This window comes from Meleagris gallopavo, chromosome 1 (assembly GCF_000146605.3).
Source record: "Meleagris gallopavo isolate NT-WF06-2002-E0010 breed Aviagen turkey brand Nicholas breeding stock chromosome 1, Turkey_5.1, whole genome shotgun sequence".
Taxonomy (NCBI): domain Eukaryota; kingdom Metazoa; phylum Chordata; class Aves; order Galliformes; family Phasianidae; genus Meleagris; species Meleagris gallopavo.
This window is the reverse complement of record NC_015011.2, coordinates 161,519,957-161,537,078: the sequence shown is the minus strand read 5'-3', so window position 1 is coordinate 161,537,078 and position 17,122 is coordinate 161,519,957. Positions and strand designations below refer to the sequence as shown.

Here is a 17,122-nt window from a genome sequence, read left to right as displayed (position 1 = left end):
AAAAAAAAAGAAAAAAAGTTTAAAAAAATGGAGCCTGAGGCACAGAAGGAGCGGCACGGATCCAGCTGTCCTTTTATAGTAAGTGGTGTTTTACAGAAAGTGGGAAAGGAGAGAGAAGTGCCTCCCTTCCCGCAGCAGGACAGGGATGGTGCAGCCCTTCTCATCGCATTCCTGGAGGAATCTGCACGCAGCTCTTGGTTCTTCTCATTTCTGGAAACGAGAAGTGTCGTTCTCAGCAGTTCCTCCTCTTGAGCCCTACTGCCGGGTCCTGCCTCACCCTCTGCTGGGACTGAGGGATCTCTATTGAACAGTTTTCGAGCTTGGCATTCGTGCTTCATAAAAAGTCATAACTGATAGCTTTGATGAGCAATTTCTCTAAGTGCAGTTAACGCTCTTAATACTACGTATGTGTAAATGCTGTTAGTTAACTGGGGCGTTGCTTTAGAACGTGTACAAAGGAGACACCCAGCACAGACTGAAAGCAAACTCTCAGCCCACAAATATATCAAATACAAAGGATGGGAGCACGTTAGGAAACCTGCAGTAGTTCATCAGGTGAGAAGCAGGCACTTCAGACTGCACGAAGAATTAAAAAAGAGGTGTGCAGAAAAGCAAGCAGAGTTAGCTGGCAAAAGAGGATATGAAAACAACTGTACTTTTTCAGGGCTCTTCATATCCTTGTTTCTGGCTGAATGTGCTACGTGCATGAACATCCTTTCTTATAAAAGAATAAATTTCACAAAGATCCCACTGTATGGCAGTGTACTGATTGGCTGTCACAGCCCCTGGCTAAATATTAATGTTGGTCGCTTTTCCAAGTCAAATCTATGAGCTACTCTATCTGGAGAACTTGAAATCTCTACCCGCAAGTGAAACTCCAGCACGGTGCTTTTCTGACTTGCACGTTGTCTGTCCGTGTTTATAAGGATTTCCTTAGTAAATTACTTTTCGTTTGACAGTATTTTTTCTCCAGGTGTTGCTTAGGGAAATATCAGGCAGTCTCTTTTGATCTGAGGCTTGGTTTGTTGAAGTTTTACAATGCTAAGCAGCGTGACAAACACTCAGGACTAACCAGAAGGAGCTCCCCATCCGTGCAACCCCTTTGGTTTCATAACCCCTTGCAAGCTTAGAGCCATGATTTACATAGCAGCGAGGGAAAATGAAAATGAGGAGGAAGCCCATTGTGCCGTGGACGTGTATTTTCTCCTAACGCAGACTAGATTAAACCTGGCCTGTGCCACGAGAACAGTGAAAGGTGAGAGCAAAGGCGAGCAAAGGATCCTCCCTCGTAATGACACGCACAGTTAATGTTCTCTTCACCCAAGATAGTAAACCAGACCCAAAACGGGAAGGAGGATCTTGGCTATTCTTTCACCTCCCTCCCCACCCCCAGGCTCTGAGCCGTGGAGGAAGGATCGGGTTGCACTATTTTAAAGCTGGAGCAGCATGTGCACCTCCTCGGTACAGTGAGAGCACTGGGAGCAAAGCTCTCAGGGCTCCCTGCTCCCGGGGCTGTGCCTTATCCACAGAGCCAGCCTCCAATTCCCCTCCAAGTTCCCTTGTAAACGTACAATATTTGCAGGGATCTATACAAATAAGAAACTTCTTAAACTGACTTACCTTTGGCACGTGGCTTTGAAAGCTTCCTGCTCGATGCAAGTCACAATAGCATGCTGTCACCAGAGCTCAGCACTGCAGGTAAAGTCGACCTGTAAATGAATGAAATAAAGAAATCGAGTGCCTTTGCCTAATTTCCTAAGCTTAAATAAACTGGATCAATCAGCACATTGAAAAATATCATTGCTATGTCTTTCTCCCCACCACCTGAGCGCAGATGATTTCAAGTTTACCATACAGCTGATGCTAAATCTGTGCCAAGGTAGGAAATGGATCATGGTTTGGAATGGAAGTTCAGGTTAGGGCCATAATTCTGTCCCTGTCTCCAAACTTTTAAGATAAGGACAATTAAAGCTGTCCTACCCTTCACTGTAGCAAAGAGAGCAAAGATGAAATATGCATGGAATATACAGGATGCTCCATGGCCACGTGTGTTAAGGAACTGCAGAAGGAAGCCACAAGCCTTCCCTTGTTTGTAATAGGGAAAGTTCTGGGGAGCAATAGGAGATCCAGCACAAAGCACTGAATAGATTCTAGTGCCTAACTTAGTGGTTGATAACCCTGCCCATGGCAGGGAGCTGGAACTGGATGCTCTTTGAGGTCCCTTCCAACCGAAGCCATTCTGTGACTTTGATTCTATGATTCCAGGCTGTATAAAAGCATGCAGAGATGAGAGAAGCTATATAATCATGGGGTGACAAGATATGAACAGTTTAACTTTGCCTTAGCCACTTCTACCTGGACTCTGTGAGTTTTAAAAGGAGCAAAATCTCATTCAAGGCTTAAAAATACGTTGAGCTCTACAGATAAAAAGCCGTATGTCAAATTCAGCTATTCTTAATGTAGTGGGTAAAAAATACACAATTTTAACATACAGACTGGTAGACATTTCATTTGAAAGCAGGAATTAAAATAATGACAGGTTGTGTCACGTGAGAACACATTTACCAGCAAAACTGTCCTTTTCTGGTGCATGATAGTCAACCATGTGGAGGGAGAGGCTGCTGGAAATATGCAGGGAGCACAAAAATAGAGGGAAAGATGGGGAGTTTAATGGAAGATGCTGAGTTGATGACCAGAGCCTTCAGCAAGGCTGTTACCCTCTTTACTTTCTAATGCTGTGCAAATGAATTCTCTTGCAAATCAAAAGTTCTGCCTCTCTGTGCCCCTGAGGTCATTCGTGACCATGTCCTGACCCTGGCAGTTTGCAGTTGTCCTCAGCACAGGCACACACCTCCCTAACCACTGCGGCCCACGTCTGCTGTAGGTTGCATGCTGCTTCCCCCTTCCTTGTTTTTATTTTACAAATCTATTTTAAAAAATCCTATTACCTTTTACGTATTTCTGCATCTTTCCTTGCACTGAGAAGCTCCTTGATACTTAAGCAAATGTTTAGATATAAGCAAAAATATAGGCAGATAAGATTATTTCAGGCACTTTGCAGAAAAAGGAATACTTTCTTTTATGGAAAGCAAAATCTTCAGCTGAAAGAGGCTGGTGTTTACACTGTCACTAAAACTTCTGCTGAATGGGGAAGAAATAGTAACGGCAGACAGCACTTCAAAAGGAAGTTCTGTTACAGCACAGAGGAAAAAAAAATAAGTTCTTCCAAAATATGTACTCAATGCTGAGCTTCTACATTTGCCTTTAATACTGAGCTATGAGCGTGCAGTGCCCCACTGCAAGTTGTTAATGTACCCACCAGCCCTACTGCTCAAACCTATGCAAGGAAAGAATTAATACAAAGGCATTCATCGAGCACAAAACTGAGATATTCTTTCACTGCAACTTCTCCAGCTCTAACAAAGGCACCATTCAAAAAATAAAAAATAAAAAAGCATTTCAAAGAGCAGTGTAGATGCTGGGCATGGATCGGCTCCTCACTTAAAGACAGAGGCCGCTAGCCCAAAGGAATAAGTCAGACAACGCCGACGCTCCAAGTTTCAGACTTTCAAGCTGGAGGCCTCCAGTTGGAACTTATCTCTGTTTTCACACATCAGTAGGTTCGGCGGAGTTAGAAATACCCAGCACGTACAAGGAAAACAATCTCTATCAGTGGATACAGCATGAACACGATAACGCGATGTTTTGCAAGCCTCGAGCAATTGTCAAGCCACTGCGCTTTGTCAAGGCAGCACACTTGACTGTCAGGGTCATTTAACCTCAGGTCACCTTCTACCTTGCCCCCTGGCCAGGTCCCAGCACCTCCATTTACTCTCTGTAAGTGGCTGCAGCACCCTGGAGGCAGAGGCCACGGGTGCTGCTGCCCCAGCACGAGCAGCAGCTGCCTGGGTGCATCGCTTTGTGCCTCTGAGTTAAATGATCCTTTTTTACTACCTCTCCAAACAGAAAAGGACCCTACTTCATTCCACTTATTTGGGGATGGTTTTATATTTGCGTTATTTTATTTCAGTGTTCAAGGCCCTTATTCAGTTAAACAGCCACTCACAAAGCACGATTCTTTTTGTCATCGGGATTGTTATTCCCTCGCTATACAATTTTTACTTAATCTCCTATAAAGCAAACCTCTGATCCTTAATTTTTACATTTTACGATAGAAAATAGAGGTTGATATGATGGTATGATAGAAATGGGGGTATGATGGTATGATAGAAAAGAGGGTTTTCTTTACTACGTGATTAAGCTTTCCAATTTCAATTTGTAAACTCCGTGTAGATGGAAAGCGGAACTCAATTAAAATGTAGCAAAAGAGCACTACATTTTTTATCAGTTTAAATAACCATAGATGTACATAAAGTGTAAGAAAAAGAATACCCTGATCAGAACATAGTGCACTGCAAGCTGATTTATTCAGCAAGGACTAATCACTGCTAGCACTGCAGTGATTGTTTCTGGTCAGCACGACCTTCAAGACTTTAGAGCTGGTACATCTCATCCTCTCGCAGTCTTCACTCGTGGGCTCGATGAGAAAGAAAATTAGGAGATTGCCTGCTTTTTCATCTCTCAGTGAGGCCTTCCACTTTGAACGTAAAGTAAACGAGTACATTAAAAGAAGAAAAAGCTATCGGAAGCAGCTTCAGCATTCTGTGGGTTATAGTTCCAAGCGCTCTGGCAGCGACTCCCACCCCTTCAGTGGTTTGACTTGCTCTAAAAATCTGGCGTCAAAAAATGTGTCGTGTAGCACTTTTATTGTGTTATTTTAAAATACCTACAGTAAATGTAACCTTAGAACAGGCTGCCCTACTTCCATATTTAATTTTAAGTGGTCTTGTTAAAAAAAGAAACATTTAATTTAAATAAAATAAAGTATACATGTATAACTCATTAAACTTATATTAATCATTCCAGTAGGCCACAGAAGCAATAGAAAATGTGGATTCCCTCCTTTCTGATTTATCAGCCACTTATGCTATGGAGCGTTCAGAACAGAACGGGTTCCTACTGTGCCTGCTGGTGTACGCATGAAGTTAAAGAGACAGAGCCCTGGCAGAGAGGTTTGCCTTAATTTGCTCAACACCTGAGGTGTTAAAAGTAAAGCCAAACAGGAGAAGCTTTTTTGTCTTTTTTTTTTTCTAGTAAAGCGCTGGCTGTTCAAGTGCAGGTTTAGCAGCGCCAGGAGGCAGAGCGTGGGAGGATGCCACAAAGGGCCCCAGATCCTCCATCCCCTCCAGTTCCCCTTACCCTTGAGTTCCAGCTGCACGCACCCAGGCCCATGGACTGGCAGTTGGAGAGACCAGGGAACTGAATGTAAGCAATAATGGCATTAAGCTCTGCTAAAGATAGAGGCTTCTCATTTAATTTCCTTCCTGCGTGACGCTGGAGCATAAACCTAGCACCAGGACCACTTCTCAAGTGGAAAGGAAGAAAATGATTACTGACAAGGTCCAAAGACTGGGATACTGGCCTGCTCAGTTTTGAATTGTGCCTTACAGATCGGCATTACAGATCTGTGGATTCAACTGATTTGCTTAATATGGATCAGAATGTAATTTCTGCTCTCAGATTACTGTGTTGGAAACCAAGCTATCCCATGAATTTTCCGAATTTTGGTTTTGTTGTTGTTGTTGTTTGTTTTTTGGTGTTTTTTTGTTGTTGTTTTGTTTTGTTTTGTTTTGGTGGACTGAAAGATTTCCTTTGTTGTAGCAGAGAAAGCTGAAAGCAAGCGTAAGGAAGAAGAAAAATCACTGGTCAAAATTACGGTGGTAACAGCAAGTTTCTAAAGAGAGCAATTTTGGTTTAGGTAAAGCCAAGATTAAGCAAAAAAGAGAGAAGGTAGAGGCATTTCACTAACACGTTACAAAATTGTTGACTCGGGTTGGCTCTCATTGGTTGAATTTTAGAATGGTCCTGAAAGTATTGTTTCATTGCTGTAAGATTGGGCTAGGAGAGGCTCACAAATCAACTGTATTTTAGAATGGAAGAGAGGTTGGGCTGTCCATTAACCCACTTCTGACAGCAGGCATAGGCCAGTTCCTAGCCAAGTGAGCAGCAGGACCAGGACCAGCACACTTGACATTGCCCATGGTGCCAGTACCCAGTTTTTAGGTTGGGTGTGTCCCTGGCTTGATCTGTCTGCTCAGTGACCTTCAATAGATCCCTTCTCCACGTTCTTCTGCAGCCCTTCCTTGGATCCACATGAGCTATTTGTACTATCTGTACTATCTTAAGGCAAAGAATGTCACAAGTATACTACCCACGTGCATATAAAATAATGCGATTTTTTATACTATTTGCTTTGAACTTGCCTACTGCCAGCTTCATCTGATGCATCCTCATTCCTGTATTGATAGTGAAGGCAGAAAGTTGATCTCTGTCCATCCTTTTCATGTGGCATTTTAAAACATTTATTGCTATTTTGAAGAAGCATCGGAGGGGCATTTAAAGACTGAAGTAGTCTCTGTGCTGGAAACCTTTTTCTTCTTAGCTCTCGGCCACTGCTCAGCCCACTCTCTGTGGCAGATGCTGGAGCTGCTCTTGTACAGAAGGCCTTCCAAGATCCCAGGGAACTGGAAGCTCCACCGAGCACACTTGGGGAGAGCCACTCTTTCCCACTGTTAGGGATGATGCACTGGAGGAAAAGATGCAGTCATGCATATTGCGCTCTTAAAGCCCTGCTGGTCTTTCTGCAAGCAGAATCTAAAAGAATATTAGGGAGTGGAAATAAAGAGAAGAAAATTTGCTATTCCACAGAAATCAGCCCGATTCTAAGAATATCACTTTAAAGAAGTAAAGAAGAATTAAAGCTCAAGGAATCAGTGTAAACTTTAGCTGAAAGTTGAAGTAAAAACCTGAAGTAGTTCAAGCTTTTCTCTAAGGGAGCAAGACTTTGTTTCTGGAGTTTGGCAGCAGACCTTAATCAGGCAGAGCTGACAATAATTAAAACAGCAGAAGCTTGTGAGAACTTCCTAGTATTTCCATAGGAGATTCATGGAATATATTCTCATTTTCCTTGCTACGTGTTTTACAAGGCACAGGAATATCTCTCAAGCAGACAGGAAGGTCCAGTTTCTATTGGTGAGAAAATATTAAGATGCATAAGTGGGACCCATTTTCATTCTTAGGTAAAAATACGAACAGTCTGTTCAGAAACCTTACTGCAAGGTAAGATATATTGCATCCCAGTACAGAGACATTCCGTAGAACTCCAGGTAATGTCAAAGTTCTTAAACAGCACAGTACTACTGTGCAGAGATAGGGGAAATGCTGATGATGCTAAGATACATGGATGGAAAGTCTACTAATTTAGGTTAAAAGTAACTTTAGTGAAAGGTACTCTGTGTAAGACAAAATATTCTGTACTGTGGTGAAACAGTTTGTCAGTAAATTTCACACTGGCAACACCCAGACCCAGTTACAGCCATCCTGGGTTTAGCTGCAGGATCTGATTATCTCTTCAGAAGAATATGTTTGGCTAAGCAGGTACAGAGACAGTGCTGAATGTTTCACATAACACAAGGAAAGGTAAAAGGGAAAGGCATCCACAACTCATGTTCCTAGGCAGGTGAGCAGAGCATTTTTCCTGGAACTGTCAGTGTCGCTCCTGGTAGAATGGGGCACCTACTCCTGTCATGAATGAGTGCCCATTTAGGATTTCCCATTTGAAAATGGTTCCTCTGGAAGACCAGTCACTGTTGTTGGCTCCCCGTTATGGGGGTTAGATGGACTGAAGGTCAGGAAGGGTCAGAACCTCTTAACAATAAACCCCAAAAGTTCTCTGGTGTGTGTCAGGTGAAAGTTACTGAACAATCTTACCTCTCACTGGCTCGTTGACAAAACATATCATTGGTTATCACTTTGACTATCAGCACTTGTTCAGCAAGCCTCTGAAAAACAAAACCTAGTGTACTTCTGGTTCAAGGTATTGGATCCTGCCTCAGTGATACACAGAGAACATCCCCCAGGCATCACAGAGACTTTCAATGTGAGCAAATCCCTGTATCTGAACAGGCTACAGTCACATTCAGTAGGAAGACGACTCCATACCGAGGACCAATGATTGGTTTGCCCCAACTTTCATGAGGAGAGGACTTCTTCATGTGCCACACCATTTGATTTGGTGCTGGACAGCAACAGGTCAACTTTGTGCAGAATGTAGACAAAGTATAGTATGCCTTGTGAGAGACTATAAATGCTAAAATGCTTTCAGTGAGCTTAACAGATGCTTGGGAGCAAGTTTAACTGACTTGTTGCTGTTCAGCAACCCTGTAACCATGTGTTTCAAATCAGTGTTGCTGTTTTTTTAGGTCTGGAACCATTGATTCTATGGTTTTTGACCCGTGTGACCTGAGCCAATCACCTGTTGTGGCACTACACTTCAGTTTATTATCTTCTAAGACAATTGCTTTTGGGAGAGAGGCAGGAAGAACACCAGAACAAATAAATGTCTCTTGGTTCATGAGAACGATTTGTGAAGGGTTGCTCTCTGTAGAATTAGGAATCTGCTGTGTGGACCCGTGTATAAAGGACACTTTGCAGGCTGATCTTGAGAATTAGGGATTGGTGAGGAAATCACGGATCCAACATCAGTCCAAATTTGAAATAGCAAATGGAAGTGTCACAGTACTGATGGCTCACAGCATAGGGCTAGCCACTCACCCTTTCTGTAAGGAAAGTGGTAGGTACAGCAGCTTCTGTTAGCAATCCGTGGTGGCACATTTGCTCCTGCAATCTGTTGTAAAAGGAAATCTGTTTCTGGTGTTTGTTGTTTCTGACTGGATAGCTTTTCAGGGAATAAGGGATAGAGAAGGCACAAGAGCAAGTCACACAGCTCTGTGGACAGCACAGACACTACGGAAGTGATCACTGCTATCAGGACTCTAAATACATCAGGCACTTAACACAAAGCCAGTCACTATCAAGGTCCCTGCAGGGAGCATCCAGAAAATAAAATAGTTCTTTTCAGGCCATGGACTTTAAAATACACGAATCAAAGAACCACCATATTGCTGGTGACTCTTTCATCCCTTGCTATGTGCATGTGCTTGTGCTTGGAACCGCAGTCCTCCGGCCAACTTCCCTGTCGGTGGGCTGTGGGCACAAGTGTGGCCTAGAAGCCCAGAATCACAGCTTAGTGATTCTTAGTATGAGACACTGTCTTAAAGCATAACTGTAGCTTTATTCATGGAATTTAGAAATAAACTGATTTTTTTTTTTCCCCCCTAGGGAAATCCCCTCCCTCCTTCCCCCACTGTCTGTTTCCTCGTGTCATAAATAGGATCTGAAGAATCACGCTAGGGAAAATATTAAACCTCAGTAACTCATGACTCTCTTATCTCTATAGAAGGAGACATATCTGGTATATTAATTTAAACCATATTTCTTAATAGTCAGTAGGAGACCTAATTTACTGCATGAAATTAATTGCAATATTACACATAAAAGTTAAATGAATCACACAGTACTTATATTGCACTGTTTCCACCTTTGTGGTATGATGGAAATAATGAAATCATGAATGTTTGTACTCACAGCACTGTTTATTGCCCCGAGGACAGAGAGCATGAAGGCGCTTCAAGTAATCCACTGATACTGTCTAATAATTAGACTCTGCTCGTCCAAATTGTCCTTGTACTCACAGGGCACATACACACCAGCACTGAACTCTATCTACTCAACCACTCAAGAAGCCAAAAGCACCCCAGCTGAGTTATTTGCATGCTTCATAAAAATTGGGCAATTAAAATAATTTTCTGAGCTTTGGCCAACTTAGATGGAAAGCTAGGCTACATAAGTTAATATGCATGCAAACTACACTAAGAAAGCATCCTTCTCTTTATTACTGTTCCTGTGTATCACAGTGTAAGTATGGAGAGCCCAGAACTACCTACAAACTCTAATACTCCAGAGAAAATATTTTCTTAATTTTGACCTTCTCTTAACTTATTCCTCAAAATTGGCCATGGGACTGTCTTTCTGAAGTACAGTTTTATAGCACTTTGGTCAGTCTAATTTTGATTATGCTAAGTAACCAGATTACCATCTCTTTAAAATAATATTGAAGACAGAATATTTAAGACAGAATAACTCAAAACAACTGCACACCATGTTTTCCCAATTCTATCCCACCTTTCAATTATACGTTCTCTATAGAACTATAGAACCATAGAATCATAGAACGGCTTGGGTTGGAAGAGACCTCGAGGATCATCAAGCTCCAACCTCTCTGCTGCATGCAAGGCCACCAACTTCCATATCTAATACTAGACTAGGCTGCCCAGGCCCCATCCAGCCTGACCTTGAACACCTCCAGGGATGGCAGGTCCTCTCTGGGCAGCCTGTGCCAGCACCTCATCACTCTCTTGGTATACTTTCCTTGTATCAGTCAGTCCATCTTCGATTAAAAAAATCTTCTGTTCTCTATCACATCGTTCCAGTTTAATTGTGTATGGTTGTTCACCTCACTCAGTCAAACAGCATATATTCTTTTCTTCTCAGCAGCCCCTTAGTAATTCTTACTGCTTCTAAATATCTTTATTTAATCCATAAGAAATGTTTTCAAAGTCGTTAAGTGACACATTCATTGGTACCTTTGAAATAGCAGTTAGAGCATTCTATACTATTAGTTGTAGGTTTTTTTTTTTTCTTGAGAGTCATATCATCTGAAGTAGATTACAGACACCTTGCTGGGCATTGATTTTCTTAATCACCTCACTGGGCTCCTGAAGACACGTGGAGAAACTACATTTCTCTTCCTAATAAATGACCTCCGGTTAACGAAATCTTTTCTTTAGTCTGAAAAAATAATACTAACTGATTGATAAAATATTACATGGGAATGTTGAAAATACAGTTAATATTTTATAACTTCGAACTATAAATGTGAATATTCAATTACTAAAATTAGAGACTTTATGCACACTTTGAAAAGCAAGTTCTGAGAAGTGGGCAAGCTTAGATTTTGATTTGAAGTAAAAGAAGACTTAGTAGTTTGGCATTTTTCTCTATTTGTTCTATTCATCATCCAAAATTCACATCATTCTCTCTTCACGAAACATCTTGGATCACAAGCTACTACTTTGATTTTCATGAGAAAAACTAAAAAGTGTGAATTAAACGTTCTGAGGTTATTTGCTAGACGTGTTCTTCCCAAAGCTTCTCTGAAGAAAACTGGTTTTCTTCTAAACTATATTAATATAAAGGAGCAGTGGTATGTAATTTATATTCTTGTTCCACAGTGCTGTGGGAATTCTAACATAGGACATACTTTGCCTGTAGCAAACAAACTTTTAATGCAGTCAATTACTGTTGGTAAATAAGACTCCTAAAATTACATACATCACATTGACGACAATCTTTGTCTGGACTGCTTTGTGTTTTAAAGGCTTTGAGACTATAGTGGTCTTCTTCTAAGTCAGTTCTCAAATAACTTAAGTAGATGTCTTCTACTTTAAAAACTCCTTAAGCCAAGTTCTGGTCCAGTCTAGATGACTCACGTGCCGTACAAAAGAGGAACGTTACACTGGAGCTTCTTGGTTTTAAAGCAGGATAACAAGACAGGCCTGCAAAAGTGAAGGGTTGCTTCTTCTCTTACTTTCTTACTTAAGCCTTCCTCTCTGGGAGGTTAACTAAGCAGTAAAATCATTTGAGTCTCTGTATGCTATTCACGTTTTTAATACAGCTGTTACTAAGAATTGAAAGGTTTCTCACACAGTTTGAATGCAGGTACAAAAAATACCCATTTTCACACATTCACAGTCTTTGCTGCCACAGACCAAATACAAGAACTATCACTGCAAGACGAGCACTTCAATTTGAAGACTTTAACTGTTGTTTGGGATGAACACAGAAATTCTCAAGCAGTGAACAGATCTGCATTTTTACTATTTATCACAATAATAAATATAATTAAAGGCTTTTCTCGTTTTCCTTCAAATTGAGTTTCAAGTGCTCATCAGGATTCTGAGCAGTCTGAACATTGTCAGGATTCTGAACAGGCAAATGAACCTCATCCCTCCAGTATCCTTGCTCTTCTGTGTCATGTATTTTATGTTCTACCGAAAGCATACATGTAAATGATTCACATTATAATCAAGGCCATGAATGTCAGTAACATGATCCATATATGTTCTTTAATGTTTTTGAGTACAGGAAAATAAAATAAATTGAGGTTTGGAGCACAAATACAAGCGATACTTTCTAATATCACTAACTAATTTCACTTTGGGGTTCCATTATGACAGCACAGATACTAGGTTTCATTTTTATTACTAACAGACTTCACTTATCACAGCAAAAAATAGGCTGCTAACCACAGAAAGTAAAATTGATCATCAAAGTTCTGGTTTTGCTTAGGAGTCAGACTTTTTCAGATACGCTGTAAAGTAATACACTCTAGTTATCTATTTATGACTTAAAAGAAACTACATGTGTTTTGAATGCAGTATATTTCCCCATAATATCAACAAAGCTATACATACCTGAGGAGCATGTGCTGGAAGTCAAGGGAAAAGTGCATTGCTGGTGCTGGAACAAAGGCACACAGCCTCCTGTGTGCAGGGTCACATCGTGCAGTCAGGGTACCAGCGCCGCTTGCACAGATAGGTGAACTTTTATCCTTGTCCATGACCTGCAAATACAGAGTACATGCATATGAAGTTCAAAGTTAAAATCGGTGAAAATTAAAATACAAAAAGGCATACAAAATACAAAAATACCTCTGTTGATAAAAAGATGCCTGTGTTTTTAATGATTTATCATGCATTCAGATTAGCTAATTTCATTTCCGCATTTCATAATTTATTTTCAAATTACTTATTAAATTCCAGATTATTTATTGAGTTCAGTGGAGCTAATGGAGTTAGGAAAGAAGATAAATGTAAGAGCACTGTGATGACAGAAACTCATTGCTTAAGGTGTTCTAAATTGCCAGTGAGGAGGATGCTCCAGCATCTCTGGATAGTACAGTTCCAATCTTTACCCATCCTTGGACTCAGAAGTGTTTCACAGATATGTGGCCCGTTCTTCTTTGCTGTAAATTAAGATAATCTTTTCTTGTCCCTCCATGACAGGCTACAAAAGACAATCGATGACTGTCTTCTTCACAATAATCTTCAGATGTCAGATTCTTTTATTTTCCCCTCAGTCCTTTCTTCTGTAGACTAAACAAACACAGCTTTTTCAAACCGCGCCTTATAAACCTCGGTCTGCAAAAGCCTTTTCACTCATGTGTTCTCCTACAGATTCTCTTTTACCTGGACATTGAAATCATTTCCCTTTTCTAGATTTTATTTTAACACAGCGATGCAATTTGATTTCCTTTTTTCTTTTTTTTTCTGGCCATCTTGCTCAAGTGTTTCTTGTTTGCTTGCTTGATTGATTTTGTTTCATCTGTACAAGTACATGCTATCAATATCCTCTGGAGTTTTGTGGTGTTGTAGAGCAGAAGGCCCCGCAGAGCCTTGAAACAAAACACCTGTCCATTTTTTCAGTCACTTTTTTGGAAATCAGTAATGACAGTTAATTCTCTTTGAACGATTTACTTGTTCTCATTTTTTTTTCCTTTCAAGTAGTGGATAAAACAGGGATTTTGTATGCCTTCTGTTTAGCAATACTTAACTTTTAGGTGTAATGCCTAAAACAAGAATGATAACATTCTTAATAAACGAGCAGCCACACAGATGGACAGAGAAGCTTAAGTATTTTTTGCTTTGAGAATCAGGCATAAACAGAAGGAAGGTTTGACTCAAAGCCCACATCCCCCTCCCTTGCCTCAAAGCAGATCTTAGTGCCTTCTGAATCAGAGGTAGAAGGATGCTGCTAGCTGAAATATTCAGTGGAGTCCCTTTTGATGTTTACAGAGTTACTAGTTTGTGGTAAACGCGTGTCACATTCTGCACTGTTTTCAGTATGAGTTTTGTCTGAATAAAGCCGAAATATTCTGGACCAAGAAAAATAAAACAAAGGATGTAAGATAACAGATCAAAGAAGTGCTTTAAGTGCTGTGGTGGCTGTCTTTCTTCACATTTATTTCCAGCTGCCTGCCTTTGGAGAATCTAGTCTCTTTACTTTTTTAACCAAAGATAATTTATCCCAGGAATCTCCAAATTATTTCCTTGGAAAGAAAGACAAAAAGTGAAAAACTGGTCAAAGGTCTACAACATGTAGCCCAGATTTTCTGTCTCTTTGCTCTACTTCACTCACACAGAGTGCGAGTACCACTATACCACAGTCACATATGAAAGTTCTTCTAAGAAGTGGTTTCTTCCGTTTGGTTTTACTTTTTAATATTCATATCATCCATTCTTACGGTAGTTTCATAATGAATTCCTGAAATTTAGTAGTAGTTCTCTGTAATCTAACTAACTTAGCCATTTGCAAAGCATCCAGACCCCAAAGTACCCAGGTGTGCTCCCTGTGACAGTGAACTCTGTGGCTCCCAGCAGTTCCTGCTCATAGCCATCCATTTCCCACGTCAGAAAAAGCCTTTTCACACTTTCTCGGATGATTTCTGATGCAGTCACATCCTGGACATGTTGAAGCTTGCTGACCACAGCTCCCAAAAGCAATGGGAAAAAACCCTTTCTCTGGGAACAGAGAGACAACCCCACAGCATGTGGCTGTTTAAGCAAGAGTGATGAGCACTGAACATACTCACAGTGAGCAGAGAAGCAGTTTACAAACACTTCTCCAACAGACAGTCATACCTGTGCTATCTGCTTTATTTTTCCAAATCTCTTTTCAGAGAAGTCTTAAAATGACTTTTTTTTTTCCCTCAAAACAGGAACTGCCAGCTCTGACAGTTCAGACATTAGGCTCAGAGAGAAGTGGACAGCTTCAAATATTTTGTTTGTTTCGTGCCATTTCCTGAAACTGAAATTACAGAATTTTACATAATGCATTTGCATTTCAAAATTACAAGGTCACTGCAAGAACTTTTTTTTTCCCAGCCAGATATGTAATACATGTGACACTGGCTTTTTTTTTTTCCTCCATCCATGTGGATGCAAATCTACTTTCTTCACCCTGATATTCTCTTACCTTTACAGATGCATACTTTCTGTTATTTGCAAAAACAGAACTATACCGAAGTCAAAGGCATAGAATCAGACATTAATACTGTAGATGTGATTTTGCTGAACATATTTCCCCACCATATGCACATATGGATGCCAGCAGTATAGTAAGGCCACTTAGTTCATCCAGAAAAGCTGCTCGAGTCTTAAGGACTTGAAGGACTTGCTCTGCAATTCTTAAGGACTGCTTCTCCAAATAAGTTATGCTAGTTAATCTATAGACAAATTTATAGACAAAAAAATAGCTGTTAAGATGGTCTATTTGTTTCCCAGCATTACAATTAAGAATTGTTTCCTAGTAAGCTGTTTCCAAACACCTACTCCCAAATTTTCCTTCTCAACTTCTGGACATTTTATTTTGATCTGCAGCATCCTAAAATTTTGCCCAATTTATTTATGTCCCTTATGTACTGAATAAATTTAGTCAGTATCAAGCATACAGAAATTTTAATCGAGCAAAATCAAGTTGTTTGTGAATTTAGTAAATTCAGCAAGTTCTCATGAGAGTGGTGACCCTGTTCTGAATGTAGGTATTTTCCTTTGAACTGCCTGTGACACTTCATACCAGAATGCCTCAAACATTATAGGTGTGGTTGTAACAGCACTATGCATAACAACTCTAAAAATCATTAGCTCCTTAATTTCATCTATTTTCAAATGTAACATACGAAGAGACAACATCCTTCTTATAACCCCTATGCCATTCTGATACATTTCTTGAGTTTACATGTTAGATTGATATTTCAAGAGCCGATTTTGCCAAGTATAGAGATCCTCAGCACTCACCAGAGGAGCTGAACCCCTTGCAGAATCTGCACATTGTTTTCTCTCTCTACATCTGAGTAACTTAAATGACAGTATTCAACTGAATGCCAGCAGATCATGTTCTAATATTGTTCAACTTGCCATGTTTTCTCTCTCTTTTTTTTTTAAATGCTTTCAAAGTTAAGCAGTTAATCCCAGGTCTTAAAATAGTCCATGAATGTAATGTTATTTCCTCTTTTTGTGTATCCCGCACGTAGCTTTCTACAACCTGTAAAATCAGAAGCAACAATGAAAACAACGGGTGACCTCACTGGGTCAAACTTTGACCTGGAACCTAATAGTAATTACATCACATACTGGCAAACTGTCCAAGTAATTCAGAGATTATATTAATCCCAAGATATTATTGCATATCCCTTTCAGAAATCTGTACAAATATTCAGTAAAGCACTTATTCCATCATGTGCAGGATGAGATCACTACTCCGAAGTATGCCCATTTCAGCATCAGATCCTTCTCAAAACGCTAAGAACAAAACACCATAACCAAACACATTATATGCCAGGCTTGTATCCCAGAAGGAACTCCACATACACAGGACTCAAAATGCTTTATATTAATGAACTAAATTTATTTACCCAGTCATATGCTAATTTCTTTGGGTTGACGGTTGAACTAGATGATCTTAGTGGTCTTTTCCAACCTTAATACTTCTACGATTCAGTGATTTTTTATTGTAACCTTGCTTCCTCAAAAAGAATCTTTGTTAACCTACACAGCTTTCCAATTTCATTTAAAAATACAGTCAAGTGAGAACTGCTTTACCTTTTGCTGTCCTTCTGTGACTTTAACTTAGTGATTTATTTTCAGATTTTCTTTGTTATCTTTAAGTCACTTTACATCAAAATTTATACATTCATTGACATTTCTGTTGAAGAAACCATAGTCTGAAAGGTAACTATAGATGAGTGGCTTTCAAGCCATTGCAGTTTTATCTTAGAGCAGGCTATACAGCTGTAATCACTGCTAGGTACACCTCGTTCATAACGTTGATCTGTGTTACTGGGCTGAGTGGGGCCCAGATGTATGTTTGGGCTCTGCCATGGGACAACCTACGGCTTTGAGCTGTTAGTGTGCTTTTTGGTGTGCTTCTGGACCAGGCTGAAAAGCACTGAGGTGCAGACACAGCCAGGAGCAGCACGGGTTGGGTATTGTGCTGGGCAGGCAGCAAGGACAGCTGCCACCCAGAACGGCCAGTTGTGTGAATG

General features: G+C 40.4%; 1 long non-coding RNA gene across 2 annotated transcripts; it reads right to left on the bottom strand.

The window, feature by feature from the left end:
* Positions 1 to 56: 56 nt before the first annotated feature.
* On the bottom strand, positions 57 to 16,560 carry LOC116217865. 2 transcript variants are annotated; one of them, XR_004162592.1, is made up of 4 exons: positions 15,876 to 16,560; positions 12,495 to 12,643; positions 1,621 to 1,709; positions 57 to 300 (listed from the first exon to the last, which is right to left on the bottom strand). It is a non-coding gene; the product is annotated as an uncharacterized LOC116217865 (long non-coding RNA). The 2 variants fall into 2 exon arrangements; XR_004162593.1 differs by having other exon boundaries at positions 57 to 210; positions 15,876 to 16,559.
* Positions 16,561 to 17,122: the final 562 nt, after the last annotated feature.